This window comes from Carlito syrichta, unplaced genomic scaffold (assembly GCF_000164805.1).
Source record: "Carlito syrichta isolate Samal-C Ts95f unplaced genomic scaffold, Tarsius_syrichta-2.0.1 Scaffold302382, whole genome shotgun sequence".
Taxonomy (NCBI): domain Eukaryota; kingdom Metazoa; phylum Chordata; class Mammalia; order Primates; family Tarsiidae; genus Carlito; species Carlito syrichta.
The window spans coordinates 20,448-34,724 of record NW_007246478.1 but is presented as its reverse complement, the minus strand read 5'-3'; the positions used below and the strand labels follow the sequence as shown (position 1 = coordinate 34,724).

The following is a 14,277-nucleotide window of genomic DNA, read 5'->3' as shown; positions in this document are numbered from 1 at the left end:
TGAGGCGGAAGGATCGCCCGAGCCCAGCAGGTTGAGGCTGCGGTGGCCGGGAGCGGCCACTGCACTCCAGTCTGGGCGACAGAGTGAGACTCCAACTCAAAAAAAAAAAAAAACAAAAAAATACGTTTTAATAAATGGCTTTGGAATAACTGTGGTTAATTAAGGCCTTGTATTTTAAAAATAGTGTTTACAGTTAAAATATATTGAGAAGTTGCATCAAAATGACATGGGGGTAAGATAGATGGGTAAATATGGTTATAAATAAAAACACCGGCAAAAGATTACTAAACTAGGGCAAGTATATGGAAATACACGCTATTCTCTTTGGTGTAAAAATTCTTCACAAAAATAGTACATACCTGGGAACAAAAATTACATGCGAACGATACACAGAAATATAGTCAACATGGTAGCAATATTTCACTCATAATATCTACACCCCTGTTACATTTTATTATTCAATTAAAAGACGTCAAATCCTTTAGGCACTGAATAATTAAAATAGACTCAAACATTGAAACAAAACACAAGAACCAAAGTAAACCAAAAAACGAGAAATTAAGTATTAGTGGGCACTAACAGTCAGTAAAAAGGCAAACTCTTATGACCTTCTGAAGAGCAAACCCAAATTGAAGCGCTTGTAAAATGTGCATATTCTTTATTTCTGGGACTAAAGCCTAAGAAAATAACAAAAGGTATTTCGAAGTTTAGTGTTAAGATTGTTCAAGCTTGGTTTATAAAAGAAAAACTGGAGAAGATTGTTTAAAATTTTTATAAACTACTATCTTGGCATGGTAGCTTATGACTATTGTTTTTTTTTTGAGTGGGAGTCTCACTCGGTTGCCCAGATTGGAGTGCAGTGGCTGCTCCTGGCCACTGCAGCCCCACCTGCTGGCCTCCGGCGATCCTTCCGCCTCAGCCTTCCAAGTAGCCAGAATTACAGGCATGCGCTACCACGCCCGGCTGATATTTTGATTTATTGGAGAGATGAGGTCTCGCTGCCCAGGCGGGTCTCAAACCCGTGAGCTCAGGCAATCCACTCACCTCAGCCTCCCAAAGGCATGGGATTACAGGCTGAGCCACCGAGCCCGGCTGCTTATGACTATTAATCCCAGCATTTTGCAAAGCTGAAGAGTGAGGATCGTTTGAGGCCAGGAAAACAGCAAAATACAGTCTCTACCAAAAAAGAAATTAGTCAGGTGTGGCAAGACAAGCCAGTACTCCTAAATACTTTAGAGGCAAGAGGTGGAGGATCACTTGAGCCTAGGAATGCAAGGTTGCATAAACTGAGCTATAATCATGTTACTGCACTCCAGTCCAGGGAAAAAAGGGGGGGCCCTGTGTCTTTAAAAAAACAACAACAACAAAAAAAACCTGTAAGCTACTACTATTTTCCTAAATGTGACTCAGATCTAGCCCAACAAATCTAAGTCTGTTTCAATGAACTCCCAAAGACTTGCGTCAGGGTTTTTTTTTTTTCAGTCAGTCTCAGTCTGTCACCCAGGCTGGACTGCAGTGTCACGCTCACAGTCACCAGTCTTGACCTGCTATGCGCAGGCAATCATTCCACCTCAGTCTTCCAAGTAGCTGGAACCACAAGCATGCACCACCATGACTGGCTGATTTTTTGACTTATTGTAGACAAAGCCTAGGCTAGTCTCGAACCACTGGACTCAGGCATTCCTCTTAACTCTACCTCCCAAAGTGCTTGGAGTATAGGCATGAGCCACCAAGCCCAGTCAAATCCAATTCGTTTTGAAATCAACTCAGAAAAAAAATGCGGTACATATATACGATGGAATATTACACAGTCATAAAGAAAGACAAAATCATGAACTTCGCAGCAACTTGGATGGACTGAGAGTCTATAATACTGAGTTATCTATCACAGAAATGAAGAACTGCCAATCAGCCGGGCTCTGTAGCTCAGTCTGTAATCCCAGCACCTTGGGAGACTGAAGTGAGTGGATTGCCTGAGCTCGTGGGTCTGACACAGCCCAGGCAACTTGGCAAGACCTCATCTCCACAATAAATCCAAAAATTAGCCAGGCATGGTAACATGTGCCTCTAGCTCTGGCTACTGGGAAGGCTGAGGCGGAAGGAGTCTGTGGGCATGCCACTGCACTCCAGCCTGGGCGACAGAGTGAGAATCCAAAGAAAGAAAAAAAACCCTGCGTATCACATGTTTTCACTCATAGGTAGACCTTCAACAATTATTGTAATACTGTAAGAAAGGATTGGCAGTAGTGGAATCTGCCGGGGGAAAGAGGGGCAAGTCTCATCAACAAGGGTACCTGCATAATGAACATTTGTATACCTAACCTTGAATTGCACCCATCTTTAAAATAGAAAAATTAAAAAAAAAAAATCAACTCAGGAGTCACAGGTTAATTAAAATGAAAAACAGAAGAATATTTCAGACTGGCAAAATCAGAATCAGATTAGGTAAAGATTCAGATTTTCACTAATTTGCTATGGCTACCTCTTAAAAACAGCAATGCCTTCTCACTTGAGAAATACTTTTAACCCTTTGCACTCACAAACATCTCATGGATCACTACCAGCAAATCGACCGCAGTTTTTCACAACAGTAAATAACAAATCACTTCATATTAAATAGTATGGCATTGCGGCCAATTATTTTGCTGTAATGGTATTGGCTTACAATGGAATTTTGGACATCGAGGAACTTATGACCAAAAAAAAAATCAAAATTTTGTTATATTTTTCTACCATACAGTAACGTGTGAAACAGTCACCAACATGCACTGCAAGTTCATTGATATAGGTTGTGCAACTAATTTTTTTGACCTCTTCTACCTGGTGTTTTTCTACCCAAGCAGACAATGCAGTCTCATTTCCTTCCCCCCACATTAACAATATGTAATTTACTACCTAGTCTATTGTTCAAAGATGATGTGGAGGGAAGGACATTCTCTACCTATTGCCAACTTTTTTTTTTTTTTTTTGAGTTAAAGTCTCACTCTGTCGCTTAGGCTGGAAGGCAATGGCACACTCACAGCCACCACAGACTCGACCTGGCTGGGCTCAGGTGATCCTTCTGCCTCAGCCTTTCAAGTAGCTGGAACTACAGGTGCCCACTACCACGCGCCTGGCTAATTTTTTGATTTATTATAGAGACAAGGTCTTGCCAAGTTGCCCAAGTTGGTCTCGAACTGCTGGAGCTCAAGCAATCCTCTTGCCTTGGCCTCCCAGATTACAGGCTTGAGTCACTGCACCCGGCCTGCCAACTGATTTTTAAAAATGTGTATCTCAGCATATAGTCCATCTCTTTATTTGCTTTTCCATCCAATTTGGATGAAAAACTTCAAGGAAACATGTATTTCTGAAAAATTTACACTGGTGAAGTTTGTCCTACAACATCACCAGCAATCTCTGTCCCACAAAGGGACATCTGAGTGCAAAGAGTTAAAATACTCATGGTCATCCAAACTTGATACAGACCTATCATAGGCAACACACCAGAGTTCATGTCCTCAAATGCTAATCTGACTCCTTTTATCCCATTTAAATGTTTTGCAAGCTGGTTTTCAACTCTTAAGACTGCTATTTATAAGCAAACACAAAATCAGAAGTCTTGCCATCTATTTTAAGTGAAGCAAAATACTATTATAATACTCAGTCACTTTTTTCTTAATAGGAATCTTACTGTCACCCAGGCTGGAGTGCAGTGGCACACTCACATATGCCTCAACCTGCTGAGTTCAAGTGATCCCTCCACCTCAGCTTTCTAAGTAGCTAGAACCACAGGCAAGCACCACCTCGTCCAGCTAATTTTTGATTTATTGTAGAGACAAGGTCTCGCCAAGTTGTCTAGGTTGGTCTCAAAAGCCTGGATTCAGGCAGTCCTCTTGCTTCTACCTCCCCAAGTGCTCAGATGACAGGCGTGAGCCATGGCACCTGGCAATACTCAGTCTTTAAGACATAAAGCTGAAGTTTCCTTTCAACTCTTCTAAAACCCACTTCTTTGCCCAGAGGTAATCAGTGTTAATTGTTTGACAGTATTTCCAAACATCTCTCTATGCATTTAAACAGTGGAAAGTAAATTTTGTAATAGGTGAGCTGGTGATAAGTTAAGAAATATTTAAGGAGAGGGAGCTTGAAGGGTTAAGTGAAGGAAGACATCACTGAGGTGGTGGTTGTTGAGGAAAAACCTCAAAAACTGAGGGTCCTGACTCTGAATAAATCAGAAACAATTCAGAGGAAAAGCTCTAAGATAGAACCATATCTAAGGTGATCAACACATACTTAAGGCCAACGTGGCTGAACACAGTAAACTGACAGTAAAAGGTTAAGTGGCACATCAAATCATGTACTATTATTATCATAGTAAGATTTTGACTAAGTGCCGAGATAGGCAGCCATTAGGCAAGTTTCTGCTCTTTTAGGAAACATTTTTCAAATATTGCATTTTAATGGACTCAATGTAGCTACCATTTTGAGAACAGACAAACAATGGCCGGGGCAAAAGACATGTATTATAACAATGCACAAATTATTAGCTTGAAACTGCACCAAGGGATGGCAATAAGTGGTGGTATGGTTTAAACGGCTGATGTCATTTTCTAAAAGGCCAAAGGTGAGGCATAACAGGAAAAAAAAAGTCAAGGATGTCTAATCTTTAGCTTGAGCGACATGAAAACTGGAGTTTCAGTAACTGAAAAGGGCAACAATGCAGAAAAAACTGGTTTGAGGGAAGAAGAGCAGTAGCTCAGTACTGCACTTTTAAGATAATACTTGATATTCAATGGAGTTGTCATATAGTTAAGTGAATAGGCGAGTATGTCATTCAAGAGAATTTCAGTCTGTTGTCTTGAATGTGGGAATCATCAGCTATAGGTGGTATAAAAATCAGGAGACTGCATGAAATAACCCAAGGAGTGTAGACAGACAACAGAGCACTTCAACAGAAGGGAAATAACAGCCAGAAACATATGACAGACATCCGGAAGCAAAGCAAAAAAATTTTAAGAAAGAGAACTCCACTTGGTAAATGGCACCAATAGTCAACTGAGATGAGACTTATATAAAGGACCACTGGGCAAATCCCTTTGGTTGTTGATACCTGTAACCAACATTTTGGAAAATCAAGACTGGAGGATCACTTTAGGCCAGGAGTTCAAGAGCAGCCTGGGCAACAATTCAAGAACCCCATCTCCACAAAATAATTTTTTAAACAAATATTTTTCAGTCACTCTATGTTGCCTAGGTTGGCCACCGCAGCCTCGATCTGTTGGACTCAGGCAATGCTTCCATCTCAGCCTTCCAAATAGCAAACTATAGACGTGTGCCACCACGTGTGGCTAATTTTTATTATAGAGATGAGCTCTCTCCAAGTTTCCCAGGCTAATCTTGAAGCCCTTGGCTCAGGCAATCCTCTCATCTCAGCCTCCCAAAGTCCTGGGATTACAGGTGTGAGCTGCCACACCTGGTCAAAAAAATAAAAAATAAATAAACCAAAAGGAAGTGTTTTCTTGGTTTCAAACTAAAATCTCGCTGTTGGTTTGTTTTTTGGGTTTTTTTTGAGCCGGAGTCATACTGTTGCCCAGGCAATGGCACGCTCATGGCCATAACAGGCTGGACTTGCTGAGCTCAGGCAATACTTCTTCCTCAGCCTTCTAAGTAGTCGGAACTACAAACATATGCTGCCACGCTCAGCTAATTTTTCTTTATTTATTGTAGAGAAGATGCCTTCACCAAGTTGCCAAGGTTGGTCTCGAACCCCTGGGCTCAGGCACTCCTCTTGCCTTGGCCTAAAGCACTGGGTTTATAAATGTGAGCCACCACATATGGACTGAAAGCTCACTTCTAAAGTGTGCTTTCACCCCTTACAATGCTATCAATCAAACACTCCGTAAAACTACACCACAAAACTGTAATAAACAATTTACTGTCTTGCATACATCTTCATGACACTTAAGGTGTTGTGAATTCAAGGGCAAAATGTATCAACCAGGACATTTAACTTTAAGATTCTTTAAAAATAGACATTTAAGCCGGGTTCGGTGGCTCAGCCTGTAATCCCGCGCCTTTGGGAGGCTGAGGTGAGTGGACTGCCGGGTTCGAGACCCACTTGGGTAACTTGGCGAGACCTCATCTCTACAATAAATTAAAATAAGCCAGGTGTGGTAGCGCGTGCCTGTAGTTCCAGCTACTCGGAAGGCTGAGGCGGAAGGATTGCTGGAGCCCAGCAGGGCGAGGTTGTAGTGGCCGGGAGTGGCCACTGCACTCCAGTCTGGGCAACAGAGTGAGACTCCAACTCAAAAAAAAAGACATCTATAGCTTTTTCCTTTGGGATGTCAACCACATTGTAATTTATTTTTCTAGAAGACTCAACACGTCAAGGTGTTTAAAGTTGTCTAATATGATTAAAGTGTTGAAATCTGCAGGTTTACTCTCGGGGTTAATCTGTGCTATACCACTTATTAGGTATGTCTAATTTGGGGCAAGTTATTTAAATTGCTTACGTTCAATTTCCACAGCTCTAAAATGTGTTAACAGTACTCAAAGCTGTGATGATTAAAATGAAGACAAGAAGTTTAACAATGGTAGACACACAGTCAAACGTTAAGCATAAATCTGTAAGAGAGTAATGCTAAGCTCTACTTCTTCCAAATCAGAATTAATTATGTCTGACCCAACAAAGTATCACGGAAATAATCAGTAATTTCCTAGAGTATGATCAGTTCTCAACTATCCTTTTCAGACTTATTTTGCTCATCAATACACAATGTATTGTGTTCACACAAAAACCCACTTAAAAAATGAGGACAAGTATCCTTAGGCATAGGATTTTTTTTGAGTTGGAGTTTCACACTGTTGCCCAGACTGGAGTGCAGCGGCCACTCCCGGCCACCGCAGCCTCGACCTGCTGGGCTCTGGCAATCCTTCCGCCTCAGCCTTCCAAGTAGCTGGAATTACAGGCGCACGCTACCACGCCCAGCTAATTTTTTTGATTTATTGTGGAGATGAGGTCTTGCCTGCCCAGGCGGGTGTCGAACTGGTGGGCTCAGGTAATCCACTCACCTCAGCCTTCCAAAGGCGCGGGATTACAGGCTGAGCCACCGAGCCCGGCTGATATTTCTATAAATGAAAATCTGATGTCACTTCCCAGTTTAGAATCTTTCAGCTTCTCACTATTGTTTTCTGGATAAAATATAAACTCTAAGCACAGCATTCAAATTTTTATGATCTGTTCTTAACCTAAGTTAAGCAGTTCAGCACATTTCCTCTCTTAAAAGCATTCCCTAATCTCTTAGAGTCAGTCAGGTACCTGAGACACAGTCGCTATGTTGCCCAGGTTAGTGCAATGATTATTCACATTACAAAATAGTCTCGAAACTCCTTGGATCATAGGATCCTCCTGCTTTACTACCTCCTGAGTAGTTGAGACTATAGGCATGCACACTGCTATAGGATCTGTGCTTACACCTCTAATCATATGGTAACATTTCCTTCATGTGTCTTCCTCACTAGGTTGCAAGTCCCTTAAGACATCATCATAAACTATTATACTTCTTTTATATCCTCAAACAGAAAAACATGACCCATAAAATAATGAATTTGTAAAATTAATAAGGAACGAAACAATCTATAGTGAAAAGCTTCTACACACAGAGAGCTGCAGCAAAGCTAGAAATCATTCTTATACAAGAGACATTAAAATGAGAAACTATTAAAAAACCATGAAGCCAGGCAAGGTGGCTCATTGCCTGTAATCCTGGCAATTTTCAGAGGTGGAGGTGAGAGGACTGCCTGAGCCTAGGGGTTCGAGACCAGCCCAGCAACTTGGCAAGACCTCTCTACAATAAATCAAAAAATTAGCCAAACATGGTGGTGTGCCCCTGTAGTTTCACTACACTCCAGCCTGGGCTATAGAGTGAGACTGACTCAAACCCCACGATTTCTATTCCTCCTTTAAAAAACCTCCATGACCCACATGGGCAACTTGGCAAGACCTCGTCTCTACAATAAATCAAAAAAACTAGCTGGGCGTGGTATCGCGCGCCTGTAGTTCCAGCTCTCAGAAGGTTGAGGCGGAAGAATCACACCAGAGCCCAGCAGGTCGAGGCTGCGGTGGCCGGGAGCGGCCACTGCACTCCAGTCTGGGCAACAGAGACTCCAACTCAAAAAAAAAAAAAAAAAACCTCCATGACCTTTTACTTTAGCTTTCTCCCATTCTGCTGAGTGTACGTGTACCTTATGATGTTAACTTTATCATATTTTACTTTTGAGCAAGGTATGGGGGCAAGTATGTGATTTGCCCGTGTAAAACAGCACTAAATATGCCTTAAAAAAAACTCTAGGTCAGGCACAGCAGCTCATGCCTGTAATACTCATGCCTGTAATACTAGCACTTGAGAGGTCAAGGCAGGATGGCTTGAGCCCAGGGTTCAAGCCCAGCCTGAGCAACATAGCAAGATCCCACCTCTATAAAAAATACAAAAGGATCATCCCTAGATCCTTCCTGATTTGGACAGGTAAAACAGCCTTTCCTACTGAAGTTAAAAAGATCACCTTTCCTCAACTCCAGTGAGATAGCATTTTAATATTACAAGCATATCTCTTTTGGTTTGAGTCATGTTAAATTTTAATGAAATAACAGTCTAAGTAGAATTCAAAAAATGTCACAAATCCTGAGATATTCTAAATAACAGAAATTTTTTTGCTAATTTGCAATAATCTAAGAAAAAAGAACTTCCTGATATATTAGTTTGTGTCTTGTTGCTATTTTCATTTCTAAGTGGAGATAAACTTTAGCTGCTCTTTCCAAGAATGAAAAATTCTCCAATCAGCCCAGTTATTTAAAAATTGTATTATTCCATTAGTTTACAAATAACTGAGATGGTCCACCTTGGCAAACACCTCATATAAACAAAAGGCTAAACCCCAACACTTCCAGAGGCTATGACCTACATCAACTAAACTTAAATGGGTTTATTTCCTAGTCTTTGTAATGAATCCAAGTGGACCTCACACCTCTTACCATCACCCAGGAAGGGTGTGCATCTGTTCCGAAGGCCCCCCTGGCTCCAGGTCATCCTGGCTGCTGCTGCTCCAGGCTGGGCATCCATGTTGCTGCAGCTTGTGGTTTGTGAAGGGTAGTGTACAGGAAAAGCAGGATGGGATTTCAAGGGAAACAGGAAGATGGCTTTCTGGGAAAATGCCATCACCATCATAGGTGTTAAGTAGTACCACACACATTTTATTGCAGCACAGTTTAAAAATTTAACAAATGAAAGATTAAAAATAAAAAAACAAAAATAAAAAAAATTAAAAATACAGACGTCCAGAGATGCTCTAAAACAGTTAAGTTAAAGATCAGGAAAAATAAGGTCACAGACTTAACAGCCAGTAAAATTCTTTTCAGCGTGGGGAAGGGGATGAGGGCAAGGGTGGGGTTGGGAGAGAAAAGGTTTACGTGATCAATCCACTTAAAAATGCTAATGCCTTCGCTTTCTCTCCCAAGATGCAAAACTTCTCAAAGTCAATCAGGAGGTCGGAGAAATTCTTACGAACATTCAGAAAAACTCGATCTTAATCCGGTTAAAAATCATCAGTTTCATTATCATCATCATCATCACCATCATTAAGTATTATTATAATAAGTAATAGTAACTAGTAACAACAATAAAAAGGAAATCAGCGGAAAGTCAGGAAAAATGTAAAAAAAAAATTGGTATAACTTACTGTAGCTGAAGATCAAAAAAATCTCACTGTAAAAAAACAAAAATAAAAATAGCCCAGATTAGAAAAACGGGAGGTGTAAAAATGTCAAGTCAGTAAAGTTCATTTCTTTTCTCTTTCCAAAAGCAGTTTCCACAAAAACCGCAAGGATAAAGTTCTCAATAGCAGACAAGCAAAGCCCTTTCCACATCATCAATCTATCTTAAAAATACACGAGGAAGTAGAGAGGTCAGTTTATGAAAGGCTAAAAGGATCCTCCTCCTTTAACCCAACTGCTGCAGAAAAAATAGAAATAGAAATTTTAAAAATTACATCTTAAATCCAGGTCACGTTTTCGGAAACAATTAAAAAAAAAACACCTGTACATTGCCGTAGTGCATACCAAGTTGCATCATTATGTTTAAAATGTCTTTATAAAATCAGTTTTGGAATGGGAATGTGTGTGTTCTGGAAGGGTGGGGAAGGGAGGTTAAAAAATCAAAGCTGAGCTCCAGTGAGTAGGGATGGGGTTCGCCTTGCTGCCCTGTGAAAGGAGAAGGGACAGATTGAGTCAGAGTTCCTCAGAAATGTTGTGCCCTAAACCCCCAAGACAGATGTATCTGTCTACTGCATCTAACACATTTTGGTATAGCATAACACTCCACTGGGACTGGGATAGCCTCTACAGTCACCATCTGTACTAGTGACTGCCTCCATAATTCTTCAACATCAAATAGATGATAAATTAATGAAATCCATGTCATTATGCCCAGAAGGGTCTCAAAAGGGGTCTGAATTCAAACATTCATCTTGATAATGAGCAGTTTGGGTCAAGAAAATACAGAAAAACCAGGCCAACAAATAGAGATGAAGAAGTGAGCAAATGTCAAATAGAGATTATGAAGGTAGTTAAGTAGATCCATAGGTTTTAAACCTATTTTTACTGAGTAATAGATTGAAGATAAATGGTCTACCGTAAAGATGAAAAGATGACTCATCTAATCTTGAAAACCAATAAATGATCAAATACCTAATAGTTTGTTAGGAGGAAAGATGTTTTAAATAAGGGGCACATTATTCCACTCACAATGAAAAATATACAGATGGAAAAAAAACTCCTATGGTTGCTGAATATTTGATGTCATAAAACAGATAAATTATGTCCCTTAAATAATGTTGTGTTTCTGGGGTCCACTATTTACCAAGTAGTATAACTAATTCCAAGGTATGAATTCTAAGAATGATACACAATACCACACAAAAATATACACAACTGGTTGTTTCATCAGCTAAGATAAGAATTCCAATTAGACCGCAGTTCCCTGTGCAAAAAATGGTTGCTCTTTTTTTTTTTTGAGTTGGAGTCTCACTGTGGCCCAGGCTGGAGGGCAGTGGCATGCTCCCGGCCACCACAGCCTCGAGCTGCTGGGCTCCGGCGATCCTTCCACCTCAGCCTTCTGAGTAGCTGGAACTACAGGCACGCGCTACCACGCCCGGCTAATTTTTTAATTTACTGAGATGAGGTTTGGCCAAGTTGCCCAGGTGGGTTTCGAACCCGTGGGCTCAGGCAATCCACTCACCTCAGCCTCCCAAAGGCGCGGGATTACAGGCTGAGCCACGGAGCCTGGCTTCTCACATTTCAATATTCAGCCACAAGGTCTTAAATCTTCTTTACAAATTTCAGTAAACTAAAAAACTTTTAATTGAGATTTTTAGAAGTGTTCCTTCAGCCAACTACAAATAAATGACTACACAAAAGGTACCGTAACTAAAATTTTAATTGTAAATTTTTAAAAAGTAGACCAGTTTAGGCATAACAAGGTCAACTTTTACACTTGGACTGATGTACAAAATTGTACAAATGTGTGCAAACTGTGGAAATAATTATGCAAAATTGTAGAAAATGTACAACAATAGCATTTCCTTCAATTCACTGTTCAGAAAATACAGTTATGGTGAAACATTCAATTTGCTTATTGGAGTCACAGTCTAACCACTGTAGTCTAAATGTTCAGGATACGTAACACTGGTTCAACCACTAATCTTTTGCACATGTACTACAAGACAGAAGCCTAAAAAGAAACAATGTAGGGGGAAAAAAGCATTTAAATCTTTCGGTGTCAAGAAGCTAATATATCTTCCAAGATGCTAAGTTACATCGATGAGCTATCACTTGTAAAAAGACCCAATTGTAAGTTTTCAATTAAGACTATCCCTAGATATGACTCAAAAGACATGGCTTACAAAAGTGAAGTATCCCTAGATTGTCAAATCTGCCTGAGGTGTGGATCCCTTCTTCAGATTGAGTTACCTAGAATCAACATCATACCTGGGACTTAGTAGAAATGCAAATACTTAGGCCCCGCCCTAAACTTACTCAATTAGAAAGCCTGGCTGTGGAGATTCTAGCCATCTGTTTTAACTAGACCTCGATTCTGGTAGAAAACCATTGTGAAGAGTTTAAACGGGGAATCTCTATTTCCTAGGTAATCAATTCATTCTTGAATAAGCTTCCAGTGTATTGTGGCAGAAACAAGTTTGAGCACCAAGCCTTCAAATGTTCTCCTGACTGAATATAAATAATCCAAGAACATTATAAGCTATCATAGAAGGTGCACCAAAGAAATTTTTTTCCTTCTATAAACCCCAAATTTCCAACACCGGAGAACATCCGCAATTATGCTACACTGGTGTAGCAGTTCTAATTCTCGCCAGTTTCATCCCCCTCTAGTAAATCTAAAATGCGTAAAACCATCATTTTCCTTGTTCCCAGTAAGAATGAATGAGCATAAATATTAAGTATGATCAAATAATGCTCCTCAAAGACAACCACTAATAAAATTACTTGAAGACTGAAACACTGTCAAGGCAATTATTAATAGTAATTTCTAATTTAGAAAACTGCTTTTAATAATACAGTTTTTTAGCCATCTGATAACAAGTTGTAGAAACTAGAAATTAACATAGGTTAAAAAAAAATGTAAGCACTCTTATCAGCGGAGAGGATTAAAATCTAGTTCTCCTAACTCCTAGGCCAGGATCCTTTCAACGGTTACACTGCCAGCCAACACCATTTATAAGACTTAATAATATTCACCACTTAATCTGTAAGATTAGAACTAGCTACTTTGGAATTTTCTGCTAGTTTCTAACAAACAAGGTCTCATGCTACGTGAGTCCCTTTAGAAACCTAATTACAACATAAGCTATGTTTAAATCATCTACAGAAGGAATAGCATACACCAAATATTCCCAAGAGGGGCACAAGCATCAGAAAAGGTCAGGGGAACTTACCGATCCTTCTTAAATCCTTCCCTCTAGCCAGCATGAAAATTTTACTAATGCTTATCTAGTTGTGAACACATCTAGAATGGTTTGGTATTAATCCCATGGCCAAGTAATTCCTGTTATTAACTCAAAGGATTTTGTTACCTGGGAACATGCTGACCCCAAGGTAATACCTCAAGGGCAAGTAAAATGTCCTTCAATTAATTTCAGATGTTAACGACGGCTCTTAAATACTAATTTCTGACATTTTTTGCCAACAATATTTTTAACACACAGACGATTTTCTAATTAATCAATTATTGCCCTTACCTCATGCCCGAGAATTCAGCAGAATGATAAACTTTAGTTTTTAAGCCTATGTATAATATAAAAATGTTTAGGCTTGGGGAGGGGAAGGGCAGGCGCAGCGGCAATGTTGTTGATCATTATTTTACTTTCCATCAAATAGGTTTCCTATGGGACGAATTCCTTACCCGAAAGAATTGGTTTAAAATGTGCTTGATAGTATTAGTTTTTGTGAGATGAACACACCGTGAATAAAATCGCATAAATCTTATGTGAGAATTAAGCAATTTCCCAGATGAGTGAATGTGGTACTACTTTAAAATTTATGTAATTTTTATTAACTTAGCAAAAAATTTTAATGATGTTTCAGCACCTAGCAAATAGCAGGCACTGCAATAACTTGTTTAATAAAATGGAGCTGTGCGTTTTTGCCAAAGCTTAGATAGACGAAAAAATTAAGTCAGAATATCCTGAAAGTCAAATTTTGTCAATTTTGTCATCTTAGGAAGTCAATAACAAAAGTATTTCTCAAAAGTAAACATTTCTTAAATGCAGTTTGGGAATTTCCAGTTACCTCGTGGTTTTTTGTAATCAGGTTCCTGTAAAGATTCCAATACTGTATTTTTAGAATCTAGTATTCCAATAACTCGGAAAAATCACTTGACTGACCTAGTGGTCAAATTTCATATTAGTTATTTTACTGATTTAGTAGAACCCTGGCAACCAACACCTTTTAGCTTCAGTTTCTATCTGAAAAAGACAGTCAATACCTACCTCAAGCAAAGTTCCACTAACTTATGTATTCAAGTGTTTTGTAACCTGCAGATAAAAAAGTCAGCTTTAATTATTAGTTAATACAGTTAGATTACAATTATTTCCTTTTACAAGCAAAAAAATCACTTCGCGATCCACCGTTTGCGTATAGAAAATAATAAAATAAAAAGCGATAAGATATAAATCTATTGTTAAAATATTTGCGCTCAGGCCATGCGGCACGCTCCGCGATGTAAAGCCACG

General features: G+C 39.5%; 1 protein-coding gene across 7 annotated transcripts in view; it reads right to left on the bottom strand.

Moving 5' to 3' along the window:
- Window positions 1-14,277, bottom strand: part of HNRNPC (heterogeneous nuclear ribonucleoprotein C (C1/C2)) — a 60,344-nt gene that overhangs the window by 45,367 nt on the left and 700 nt on the right. Inside the window, exons 2-3 of one of the 7 annotated variants that reach the window (XM_021711573.1) lie at window positions 14,035-14,079; window positions 9,712-10,231 (exon numbers count right to left, since the gene is read on the bottom strand). The exons of 4 other annotated variants lie outside the window; for them this stretch is intronic. The gene's annotated coding sequence lies outside the window, so the exon portion shown is untranslated. The remainder of the gene's footprint in view (window positions 1-9,711; window positions 10,232-14,034; window positions 14,080-14,277) is intronic. 2 more of the 7 variants (XM_008056473.2, XM_008056476.2) reach the window with 2 other exon arrangements.